Source organism: Condylura cristata, unplaced genomic scaffold, assembly GCF_000260355.1.
Source record: "Condylura cristata isolate star-nosed mole 26May11 unplaced genomic scaffold, ConCri1.0 scaffold00034, whole genome shotgun sequence".
NCBI lineage: Eukaryota > Metazoa > Chordata > Mammalia > Eulipotyphla > Talpidae > Condylura > Condylura cristata.
In genome coordinates, this window is record NW_004567135.1 from 1,423,687 (window position 1) to 1,436,676 (window position 12,990).

Here is a 12,990-nt window from a genome sequence, read left to right on the forward strand (position 1 = left end):
TACTTAAAGAAGGTGATGCCATTAGGACAGATTACAGAAGACAAAAATAATTCCATTCCCCGTCCACCTCTTAGTAGCCCCCTCCACCCTTACTCTAGGCCTGCCCACGTGACTGGCTGTGTGCACTGGTCTGACCATCGCAAGGAAGCACTGGAGGTTGAACTGACAGAAATGTATTTTTCTCACACTGCCAAACGTCGGCAGGCAGAAGTCAGGAGGCTAGCATGGTTGGGGTCTCTGGGAGCTTTCTTCCTGACTCAGTCACCATCTCCAAGTGTGTGCTCACTTGGTCTGTTCTGGTACATGAAAGCAGACAACAGGAAGATCAAGCTCTCTGGTGTCCCTTCTCATAAAGCAAACGATTCTGTAGAGCAGGCCCACCTCGTTACCTAACCACCTCCTGAATGCCCCATCGCAAACACCGTTCCATGTTGGGTTATGGCTTCAACATATGAACTTACGGGGACACAGGACAGTCACACACTGGAAACGAGTAGAGGCTTGAAAACCATTTGTGCCTTTGAGATCCTCGCTTGCTGCTCTTGGGATCTCTGCCATCACCATGGGATAAAGGAAACCAATCTATGTCACAGAATAGTAAGAGACCCTTGGCCTTACTCCATCTTTGTTCTTGCTGATCTCCTCTGTCTTGGAGATGAGGAAAATGACCTCTGCTGAAGGATAAGCCCTACCACACAGCCATGTGTGGGCATCATCACGGTCTTGCCACCTGACTGCACCTTGCATATGTTAACAGTGTGGTGTTGGCTCACGCAGCCTGTCTTGGACATTGGGGTATGGATTACTGGTCAGCCTAGGTTTCTTACAAGTCTTTTTTCATTCTTCTCACAAATATTTAGCAAACAAAGCCTCCACATCAGCAGCTTAATGTGCTAGCATTAGGTGCAGGGGGTCAGAGAAGATGTGGCTTACGCCTTCTTAGAGGATATAAATGAGTGGCGACAAATAAGGGGGCTGATGTCAACTGGAGTGATTGGAACCACCAACACAGAAATGATTTGAGTGATTATTCTCTTAGTTCCCTCAAAATCATACGTAGCTAGCATGTATCTCAATGCACAGGAGAAAGGGAAATGCATGCAATGGATATCTTGGGTACTACGATTTATGACTTTAAAGCCTAATTTTCTCATCAACTTCTACTTGAGGAAACTAGTCTATGGTAATAACAATTTTATTAGGAAGTACAATAAAACCAGCCTGAGGAGATCATATATACTTTTGATTGAGTCTTAAAAATGAGTAGGGTTGAGTGAAATGGAAAAAAAGTGATACAACAAGAAATTTTGCAAAGGCTCCTAGTGAGCGCGATAATGGTAACCTTGGAGAATGAACACATAAAGTGAGCTCTATTTTTCTGTTAGACAACCAGTGCTGTCCCAGAAAACATCACAACCTCACCCAATAGACTGAAATCACTTGGAAGTACTGATGCACAAAATGAAATACATAGTTTCATCTTTGTAAAGTATCTCCAAGATTAAGTTTAGTGCTGTGGCTAAGAACTGGATATTGTGGAATCTTCTTCATCATTGCCAATGTGCTTCAAGGTTACATGAAACAGTTATTCATTATTTCTTTGAATCTACCCTATAGTAAAAAAGAACATATTAATTGTTGACATAAAGTATTTTATGGCCCAAAACTTAAATATATGCAGGATTACCAGTGAAAAACAAACAAAAATATTATTGGCAACTGAGCTAGTCCATCAATAGCAAAGTGCATTGCATTATTGAGTTAGGTTTACATGTGTTCAGCATCATAGGATTCTTATCTCCAGCATTTATTTGATTAATATTTCTATAACATGAATTTACTAGTAAAGTTCAGAACTGACTTCAAGAAACAACTGAGTCTATATCAGAAAGAATGACTCAATATTAAGTATGCCAAAAAATGAACTCATCATTTTTGGTAGATGTCCTTCTATACCCAGTTATAATGCTAATAATTATGTCTAAAAGGTGACTTTCATTATGCTTTGAAGTATTATGTAGCAAGATCAGCCTGACATGCTTATCATGTTGCCCAAAATTCTAAATTTCATAAGAGCCCTTAAGTCATTTTATGACAGAGAGACAGAAATGGAAATATTTCTGCCTATAAAATATCCCAAGTTGGAGTCAGCTCTTTTATGCTTCCTAGGGTAGCGAACCCCAACTGTGTTACAGCTTTGGTTCAGTAGCCGATTAGATTCAAAACTGTGTTTGAGTTCAAGTCTTCTGACTATATAAAGTGCCTTCCAGAGTCATATTGTTACAAAGACAGCACAGCCTTTTATCTGGCCAAGAATACAAGTAAAGCTCTTTGATTTTCATCTAATAATATCATGTTGCACTCACACATTTAGAATACCAAAGCAGATCTATTTTGTTACAATACAGAACTGCCAAGCCATTCCAATCTTAGTCATTTGCTATCTAACATCAGTCAAAAATCAGATTAAGAAAAAGGCAGATTGAGATCATTGTGTGAATTTTATATTTGGGTGCAACCCCTTTGCTATAAGCACATGGTGATAATTTTTTTTTTGATTAATTTTTTTTCTCTTGGGACCGCCTTGGCCACAGAGGGATTCAAGTGTCAGCACTATCAGACTACCACCGGTCACTGCAGCACGAGCTCGATCCCCGGCAAGGGAGGGACCCCCAGGGCGCGGCAGTCCCCTCCTGTCCCCCGCTGCTCCCTCAGCAGTGTATTTCCATGGATCCGCCTGTTCTGCTCCCCAGTCTGTCTCTGCTAGGTCCTCTCCCCCCCATCCATCTGGTCTACACCCCAGTTCTGTGTGCATCAATGAAGTAAATCTTTCAAAAACTTTCCTATAGCACTGTAGCCCACACAGCCCCCTGCCACCACGCCACCCCGGAGCCATCCCCACGCTCCTCAGTGTTCTTCCCCTCCTTTGCTGGACGCCTCAGATCTATGATCAACTTGCAAGTTTTTGAGCAATTCATGGAGTCTATCTGATAATGAGCTGAAGACAACTTTGATTAAAGCTTAATGTGCATACTCTCAACGGAAGAAGTAAGCTAGCGGCCAGTGGACACCGTAGTAGACCAGGACATCATGATGCACAAACCAGGTTCTAAATATAAACAGCATGCAATTAAAGAGGAATTAAATAGTCTACTGAAAAGGTGACCAGAAAAAGCTCTATATATCCAGCTTTCAATTAAACACTGTTGTAAGGGCCCTTCCCTGGTGGCGCAGGGGTCAAGGCGCAGCACTATGAGGCCACCGGCAGCCGCCACAGCACGAGCTGGACCCCACCAGGGAGGGACCCCCGGGCGCAGTGGACCCCTCCTGGCCCGCCCACTGCCCCCTTCCTGGCCCCCCTCCGTCTCTGGCGAGTCCTCTCACCCCACACCTCGGCCTGTACCCCAGTTCGTGTGTGCTTACATAAATCTTAGAAAACAAACAAACAAACATTATCTTACTTGTTAGGGTTTATGTTTAATTGTTTGACCATAATTCAGATAATTGTATGACTTCAAATAATTATCTACAACCTTTAGGTTGCATGAAGATGTTTTGCCCTTTATGTGAAGCCGTCTCATATGCTCTGCATATTTTTATTTTAGTCACATTTAAAATCTCCTTAACTTAGTAAAACTTCAGGCTTATACGTGATAAGCTGTCACCACGAGTTAGTGTGCTTTAAGATAAGAACAGTCGCTATTCTGTCCCCTAAGCCTAGGAAATTAAAAACACCTCAGCAGATTCATACACAGACACAGGCTGCATTCTATCAGTTACGGTAACTCCATACACAAGTTTCAGTTATGCCAAGGGTCAGTCTGGGAAACATCACCATACATCTACAGCTTAAATGCCAGAGGTCAGTTGGCTGTATGTCCAATGGGAATGTATTAAAGGGGTACTGATTTCCCTTTCAAAAACAGCATGAAGATGGACTAACTTTGTTGTGTATCCAGTAAATAGCTCCAGCACTCCCAACAGCCGGTGTTACTTTCCCTCTCTGAACCCCACTCCTCATATATAAAATGTGAGGTCCTTCCTGGATCCAAATCATGAATCATTATCTGACATTGAATTTCAGTTCAAGAGAAATATAAATTGAATACCACATGGGTTGTAACAATAACATTGAGCATTTGATGTTTACTTCTCTTTATCACTTGAATCTACAACCAAAATAAGTTTTCTTGGTACTTGTGGAATAAAGATAAAGATAACAAAGATAAAGATAACTTGTGGAATAAAGATAACACTAATAAAGATACTTTAGCAAGAACCAGACTCTATACAATTACATATAATTTACAGCTCAGTGGTGTAAAAAGTGTGTCTCTTTTTGCTGGAACTCAACACAGAATATGAATATTCTGTAAATGTATAAAGTATATATACTTTATTTTTTACAAACTAGTTTTAAAAATAAGATTTTGTAAACAATACCTTTAGTTACATCTAGATTATGTAAATGGCATCACCTGAAATGCACAAGAACTTCTTATTTTATACACTCCTGACTGTTTTGGGGACAAGTTACATAAGCCCCAGATTAAGCCACATTTTACTTTTGCAACTTTTCAACCAAGTACACACAGTTATTTGCAAGAAAACTAAGATTGCTCTTGATGTATTACATAAGAGCACATAAATCAAAATTAACAGTTAGAAACCCAGTGTTATCTTGAAAATGACAATGGTAAAGCAAACTTTCAAATTTTTCATTCTAACGAATAATTGACAGACTATATAGCATGAGATATTATTTTAAATAGTTATAATTGATACATATTTTAGTCAGGAGATATAAAAAAAGTTAGCTTTTTTGAAAATATTTTGAAGCCCTATTTCCTCAATACAAGCACAGACTGCAACAGCCTTAAACCTGACACATCTCAAGCAAAATATTTGAGCCAGGGTTTTTCATTAATCTTAAGCCACAATATCAGTTGATAGCAAAAGAATAAGGACCATAAAAGACCACGTAATCTGAAGCAGAACTTTACAGAGGTGCAGTCCGTCTAATTTAAAGGTTACCTGAAGAGAGAGAGAACTGGCGTTCACCCCTTTTCTCAGGGCTCAGAGCTGAGAACAAAGGCGGCCGAGCGTTAACTCTCAGCCAGCAGCACACCTCAGGCTCTCACTGGAGTGTCTGCTGTGCCCTCCTCTGTTGTCTGAAGTGGGGGAAAGGCAGCTTCTCTCCTCTGGAGGAACTTGCTTTGACATGCACAATTAGTTCATAGTTTCACAGTGTAAAGTTAACTTGGCATAAATTGTATCACGGGTCAGAGAAGGTGACCGAGGCCTGCAATGGGAACTGCTAAATTTAATCTTCTGATTCACGTTCTCTGCTGCTAGTGGCACCGTATGTGCAAGTGTAAGTAGCTTCACGTGACTGATGATCATGTATGTAACAGTGCAAACGCACGGTCATGTATCACTGGGACCAGCGAATCTTCAAGCCACCTAGGGCCGGACGACGCAGTAAGTTATGAGCAATGGATAAAGAAGTCAAGGTCAGGCGTGGCGTCCTTCAAGGGCCGAGCCTCCCCTTGGGTTGGCCGAGCACAGCCCGGTGCGCCAGGCACCCGGTGGATGGAGGCGGCCTCGGCCCAGGGCCTGGGCAGGCTGAGGGTGAATCTGATGCTGGCTCGGAGCTGTGTCTCTGCGTTTGCAGAAACTGCAGTGCAGTCGTTCATTGAGGCTTTCTGGGCTGCGGGTGGGCATTCTACCAAACAATGCATCTCCAGTAGCCCATTCTCAACACCATAGAAACCAAGCGGGAGTATCAGGTTTTTGTTTACTTGTGTAAGGACATCAGCTGCTAAAAACTGGTCGTAGGTTCCAGTTCTGGTCTGTCTGAAGGCAAGGTCTGCACTCGTCACGGAACAGCAGTCAGCCTTTCAGGTGGACGAGCGGGGGCAGCTGGCCTCCACGTGTGGTGCTTAGCTACATCGAGGCACTGAGCAACGGCCCACTCGATGTAGCTTCCCAGAGATTTCGGTGGGCCTGCTTCTAGGTGTTCACAAAGGGAATAATGACCAGATTTAACCTAAATAATCTCCAGGAATTTCCTCGAATTCACTTGAACACATCAAACAAATGTCTTCAAACTAAGATGTGGTATGTTTCATTTCTCCCACTAAAGCTTTAAGCTAAGAAATTAAATGGCACAAAGTAAAAGCATGAGGACAGTTTGCCTAGCGTAAAACTAGACATATACTGAGCTCTAAAATACTGAGCAAACTGCACTACGGCTTCAACAAGTATATGATGTATATGACAATCAAAAGCTAACGACATTTTTTACTGAGAACTTTTCCAGCTATCTTTGTCCCAGCATAGAAAATTCCTTAGTAGTAATGGGTGGTCAATATATGTATTTGGTATAAAATTACCTGATGTAATATAAACCCTTCATTAATAATTATTATTTTGATTCTGTAGACACACCTCAAGTTAGTATTTTTTAAAGGTAAAGAATAGCATTTTATTAAAGTTATTCAACCTATCAGCAGCTTTAATTTGCAAATATGACAATAAGCTTCAATTTTGCAAATACATGACTATTAACTTTATAAGTAGACATGCTATTAATTGCATCAAGAATGCTAAATCTATTTTTTAAAAAAAAGCCTCTTATCTGTATGATCAATATATTTCTGTTTCTATGAATATATTTCTATTGTTATGAAAGTGCTAAAGTTAAATACAAAGAGAAAGACAAAGATACATGTATGCTTAACATGTAAAAGTTATGTCATCAAGAAAGAAACTTAATAACAACATCTACAAAGATTAGAATTGCCAGGAATGCAGATAATGTGTTTTATATTTTCTTTGCATGATTTTGCTTATTGCTGTTACAGTATTAAGGTATTAAAAATAACTACCCAAGTGATAAAAACGATGATGGTTTACTAGTTACACACAGCCTGTTAGAAAGTTACACAGCTCTGATTATAAATGATTTATTTGCCTTCAATCGCTATACTTTATTTTTTTCATTGAATATAATTCTAAATTATTTTAACATTTTGGATGTAATTTTCACAATGTACCAAAAATTCAAAAATTCTTAATATAAATGCAATGTTTGCTAAGGTAAAGAGCAAGCTGGTCTTTTCCTAGCACATTTCTAAATGCAGCTGTTTTTCTACATAAGCCTTTGAGCAAAGAAAATCAAATGCAAAACAGACTTATTCACCGTGAGCTCTAGGGAGAAATGGCTGAAGGTGACTAGCCTTCGCCAAGGTTACAAATTCCCAAGAGTAATTCCAAAAACACGGTAGTATGTATATATATTTTTAATTCCAGTTTCCGAAAGTTTTCAATACGTAGACACAGGAGAGAGGAAACACAGTGCCCGGAAAAGCTTGATAAAAGCATGTGTGCTCCTGGAGCAGGCTCCTAATTCTGTGTCTGAAACATGACAATAAGTTCTTGGCAGTGAATTTGCTTATGACATTATTCCCCAGTTCCATGAAGCATTTGCACAATTCCCTTGTGAGATTTTGATGTTGATTTTCTTTCTTTCTTTTTGCATGGAAACTAAGGACTGTAAACTGAATTAATGTGGGAAACCCAAGTTTCTATCAGACTAGAACGTATAAGAAACTCTGCAGAGCAAAATCTCAGGCTTATATTTTGGATGAGAGCTAGCAGTGACCTAGAGAGAGGACACAAAAATCAGCCATCTCATAAACAGGACGAATCTTCTAATGATTGTGCTTCTCATCTGGATAGCCTTCCCTACTCTTTTCCTGAAAAGAGTGCTCTAATCTTAATGTTACTTAGCACAACTAATTGTAACTTTACATTTTCTGAATTCCAGAATTATAATAGTGTTAAAAGTCAGCATATCACAGAAGAAAACAATTCAAATGTTATCCTGCATTACGTACCCTTGAGTTAAAGTATAAAAAGGCAATGTCTTCAGTTACATTTACTTTCACTGGAAAATCCCTTAGCTTTCCATAAGCCACAGTGATAAGGGGGTGGTGAGTGTCAGAGGCTGAGGGGCAGGGGTGGGAGGTGGGGGTATTTTGGACAAAGGCAGAAATTTTCAGTTATAAAGTGTTCCAGGAGACTCATTAGTTGCATGGTGGCTGCGGTTAACAATGTCACATTGCCTGTTGAACTTTGCACCCCGAGTAGAGCTTCAATGTTATCACCATGTTAACAATAGCAGTAATTGTGTAAGTGGAAAGATATCTTCACATTGTTGTGTAAACATCTCGTCATGTGTCATATCATCACATCGGCAATGTGATTTGCCAACTGTATCTCTATAAGCTGGAGGAGCGGGGAGAAAGCAATGTAAAGTCACATGGAAGAGGCAGTTTCTAGCAGTCATAACCATGCCTAGCTCTGGTCTTAATTCCATGGACTGGGCGTAAAGCAAAGTCTACAGCTTTGATGACCTCATTCCTCTGCAGTTTCTCTGTGCTGTTCCACTGTCTCCGTGTGCTCCTAGCCCAAGCCAAGCACAGAGACCCCTTTGCCTCTGTCTGGGCCAGTGCTGGGCCGCCTTCTCACCAGTCTCTGTCCCCTGGGCCCAGCTATTTCCTACTATGGCATGCCATAGCTCTTCGCTATTCTCATCCACCCTATGCTAAAGGGCTTTTATTTTTAAATTCTTTGAACATGTTTTTTCTACACCATATGACAACCTTACTAAGGCAGATTCTGATCCTACAAAGGGAAAGTTTACATTTTGGAAATAAATTTTAAATTAGAAACTCCACTTAACCATATGCCCAAGCAACATTCTCCAGGTTGGTACTAGTTTTGAGAATTAAACAGAAGAGTCGAGAACAAGCTCAATCTATTTGTTTCCCTGGCGTTAAGTATTCGATTTAACCAACACTCAGTGAGCAGCTAGCATACGAGAGCTATAATTAGCAGTATCAGAGATGTTAGGGTAAGGGAGACAGGCTCTCTTTTCTAAAAGTCATTTTTCATGGCAGTCGATAAGTCAGAAATATTGAAGCTAAGATATGTACAGTTTCCATTTCCTGGAAAACACGGAGGGATTTCACTCATACCTAATACATTTCCATACACTCTAGGTAAGAGCCAACATCATAAAACTACCTATGACATCTGTCACAGTGTCGTAAAGCTACTAATCAAACTTAGGATTTGGTGATCAGGGCATGTCACCAAAATGGGTCCTCTCCCTGAAATGAGTTTACTCCCTCTGAACTAAAGTTTTCATAGACACTTGTAATTGGGACTAATTCATTCTTAATAGGGACTCTGAATTCATTTTCTGGACTACAACATCAGTGAGAGGGCTGGATATTTAATTTAAAAGTTTTTATCAGCTAAAGTACTGGCTCACAAGAGCTTCCCAGGTATAATCTGAAACTGGGCCTTGCACACAGACAGTCTCCCCAGGAAAGACTAAGGAGGAAAGTTGACCACCCCATGCTGGAAAGCAGAAGTCACAGTGAAAAGGGTCTGTGTGGGGGCTGCCCGAACACAGGCGTGCCCCGAGCTCAGCCCGGGTCTTAAATGTTTATGCAAGAGAGGCTTTCACTGAGTTTACCAGGTGCACAAGACATCTGGTTTCAGGGCCGCGTCTAGGCGACGGTGTAAGAGCTGCGAAGCAAGTGAGACATACAGGTGGGAGCGGGTGGGGAACCCGGCCGCTGGGCCATTTCCAGGTCAACAGGAAGCCGTGTTCTTTTTCTTTCTCCAGCATGAAGACAACCCGAAACACGCAGCTCTCATCAGTTCAGCTGCAAAGAGAAAGCCTAACTCCTCGGTCGTGGCGTTGACATCACCTGCGGCTGGGAGGTGCGGGCGAGGCTGCGGGCCAGCAGGGAGAAGCTGCCCTCAGCCGCAGGTGACGGCTCGCCGTGGCTCACCGCACACAGGTCAATGAAGGCAAGGCAGACGTAGCCAGGTAAGCAGTTTACTTGAAGTCTTCTAACTCATTCCAGTGCCATTTTTGTTCAAAAATGTCTTCCTCCCTTCCTCCCTCCCTCCCTCTTTAAAACTAATGAAAGGCAGGCAGTAAGCCTTTGTAGGCTCTGTGTTGAGAGAGTTCTCTGAGACCACATAAAGTTTACATATTTTCTCTTAATTCAACAACTGGGGGAAAGTCCATCTTCGTTTCCTGCGATTTTCAGGAAATCCAGGCAAACACGGTGCGGATCACTGAATGGGGGAGAAGTGGCGGAGTAAACCAGAAGTTGAAGGACTCGGCTTATGGGCACCACTGAGAAGTTGAGTGAATTTGAGGAAAATCCGAAATCTCTTTTAATTCATTAAAGTGCGCGATATGATGATCGGTGCTTCATTCTTTTTTTTTTTAAGATTTATTTATGCACACCAGAAATGGGGTACAGGTCAGAGGGGTGGGGGGTGGGGAGAGAAATCATCAGAGACAGAGCGGGGAGCAGAACAGATGGTCTGAAACGCACTGCTGAGGGGTGCAGCGGGGAGACGGGAGGGGGCTGCCGCGCCCCGGGGGTCCCTCCCAGGCCAGGGATCGAACTGGTGCTGCAGCGGCTGCGGGCAGCTTCAGAGTGCTGTGCTTTAGCCAGGGGGCTCTGGTGCTTAGTTCTTAACCAGATCCTCAGCGGGTATGTGATCATAGCTTTCAGTGAATAGCAAGTGAAACAGCCACTAGAGAAGACCGAGGGGTAAGGAGCCAGCTGCTCCTCAGAACAATGCATGACCAGAGCTGGGCTGACTCAGTAGGTGCTGTGCTGTGTGGGGGTGGCTCGGTGCAGGAGTGGATGTCCTGTCCCCGCCTGATTCTAACTACTAGAACTTGCGCTGCTTTAAGAATCCCACTTCACCTGGAAAGCCTTAAACAGGTATCTTTTATCTAATATCATTAGGAGGTATGTAACACATGCTGGCTAATTTGATTAATGCATCCTGCCTTGAACTACAGCTACTCTGCCCAAAGTCTAAAGAATTGATCAAATCTTTGCCCCCAGTAAATCTGAAAGAAACCCGATCACAGATGCTAGAGAGTAGAAAGGGCACTGGCAAGTATCTGTGCGTTCACTCCTGAGGCTCACTTTTAACAGGATGTTCGTCACAAACGCAATGTTCAGACTAGGTTTTTCTTCCATGCAAAATATTTCGTATCTAGGAGCTCTTTTTATAGATCCGTGCACACTTGTTCTGGTACCAAGGCATCTGCTTGCTTCAACAGTGACATTATAAAGCAGCCCTATAACTTGATAACATAAAACAGCCAAAATAGAAAGGCAAGTTAAATGGATTATTATAGATGAGCTAAATTTGCTTATCTCTGTGTGTGATGATATCAAACAAAAAGGGTAATTTAAAAGTACAAAGATGTTTAAATTATGTTATGTAACACGTTATAAAACTGAAAGAGCTCAGCTGCATGGAAATGCTTTCTACTGCCAAGGCATTCATCCGCAGTTTGGGGCACCCCCCTCCACACCTAAAGAAAAGAGTATGAGGCTGATGGCTGTGATGTTGAAGGAAGAGAAGTCAGAAGCCAGCAGTCACTAACACTTATACAGTTCCTACCATGAGCCAGCACTCTAAGAACTTAACCAGTCCTAAAAGAAGGTTATGACGAGTCAGACTCGCAGCCAGGATTTTAAGGCAAGCCCTGGAATGCACTGTCTCTGCTCTTAGCCAGTGAGGAACGAGCAGGGCGCAGCCAGTTCCCTTAGCAAACCATGTGGCCAGTGGCGGCCCCATGGACCACTACACCCACCTAAACAATCACGAGCCCACTAGGGCACAAAAATGAACAAGTCTCACCATCCAGTAATTCCCTGATTGACCTAATGATGTCTGGCATGACACCTGGCATAAACTAAACTCCTTCTAGGTGTCCCTTAACCGCAGAGTCGGTATTACTAGTTTTATATCGCTGGTGTAAGCAACTGACACATACTTAGTGGCCCAATAAAACACAATTTTATTATCTTATAATTCTAGACATCAGTAGTCTCACTACTAAAAAGAATGCCAGAGACCTCAGAGAGAATCTGTTGCCTTTCTTTGTTCTCTGGTGTCTAAAAAGCACCCCGTTCCTGGTTGTTCGTGAGCCTTCCAACCTCACACCAAGGTCACGGAGTCCTTTCATGCAGCCCTCAAGGTCACCTGATCAGCAAATGACCTTTCTAATAGGACTTTTTTGAAGTTTATATTTACTTCTATTTTATATAGAGAGACTGAAGCATAATCTCTTCAGCAGGATCACAGAAAGTGAATTCACAGGGGTGCTAATGGCTACAAGTCGCCACTTCCAGGTGCATGATATTTTTCAAACAGATTTAAAAGCAAGCCGCCTTAATATCCTCATTTATACTAAGAATTATCAATCCACAAACATGACTTGCAATAGCCAGGTAAAAGTCAACAAGTTGACGCAGCGAGGACTCACAACGTAACGCGATTGGCACAGTCCTCCCGTCCTCTGGTTTCTGAGATTTCCGTGCAAGGTTTCACAGGGGAGCATCACATCTGGAAGAGGCAGAAACAAGAGACACCAGCTAAGTGTTCAGATACATGTTTTTTTTTTTTTTATGAAAAAAATATATTGCATCTCTGAAAGATTTACTCTACATCTCTGAAAGATGTATTTCTATTATACTGGCTGAACTGTTGTTCACCTTCTTTCAATTTTCTAAGCTTTCGTGTAAAGACTCCCGACAGCCCCAGCACCACAGACCTCATGTTATAACTACAATGCCTGCCATTACATTTTTTGTGCTGAGTTTTATTTCCAAAGTACAAAAGAATTACTAAAAAAAAAAAAAGCAGAGATTCATTTAAGTCCCCAAACAACAATGTATTTTTAACTTTAGGGACAATTTTTCCTGTACATTTTTGGTGGAATAATGTATATATGTGCATATATATATATATATAAAAGTGTGCACGTGTGTGTTTATAAAGTAATAATGTGAATTTTATATAAATGCATTAAAACTTTATTTGCATTAAATTTATTCCTTTGAAAAATGCAGAAGCATTTCAGGA

At 41.6% G+C, this 12,990-nt stretch overlaps 1 protein-coding gene across 1 annotated transcript in view; it reads right to left on the reverse strand.

Annotated features, from left to right (window-relative positions):
* Positions 1-12,468, reverse strand: part of SLC16A7 (solute carrier family 16 (monocarboxylate transporter), member 7) — a 69,629-nt gene extending 57,161 nt beyond the window's left edge. Inside the window, exon 1 of the mRNA XM_004692602.2 lies at positions 12,392-12,468. The gene's annotated coding sequence lies outside the window, so the exon portion shown is untranslated. The remainder of the gene's footprint in view (positions 1-12,391) is intronic.
* Positions 12,469-12,990: the final 522 nt, after the last annotated feature.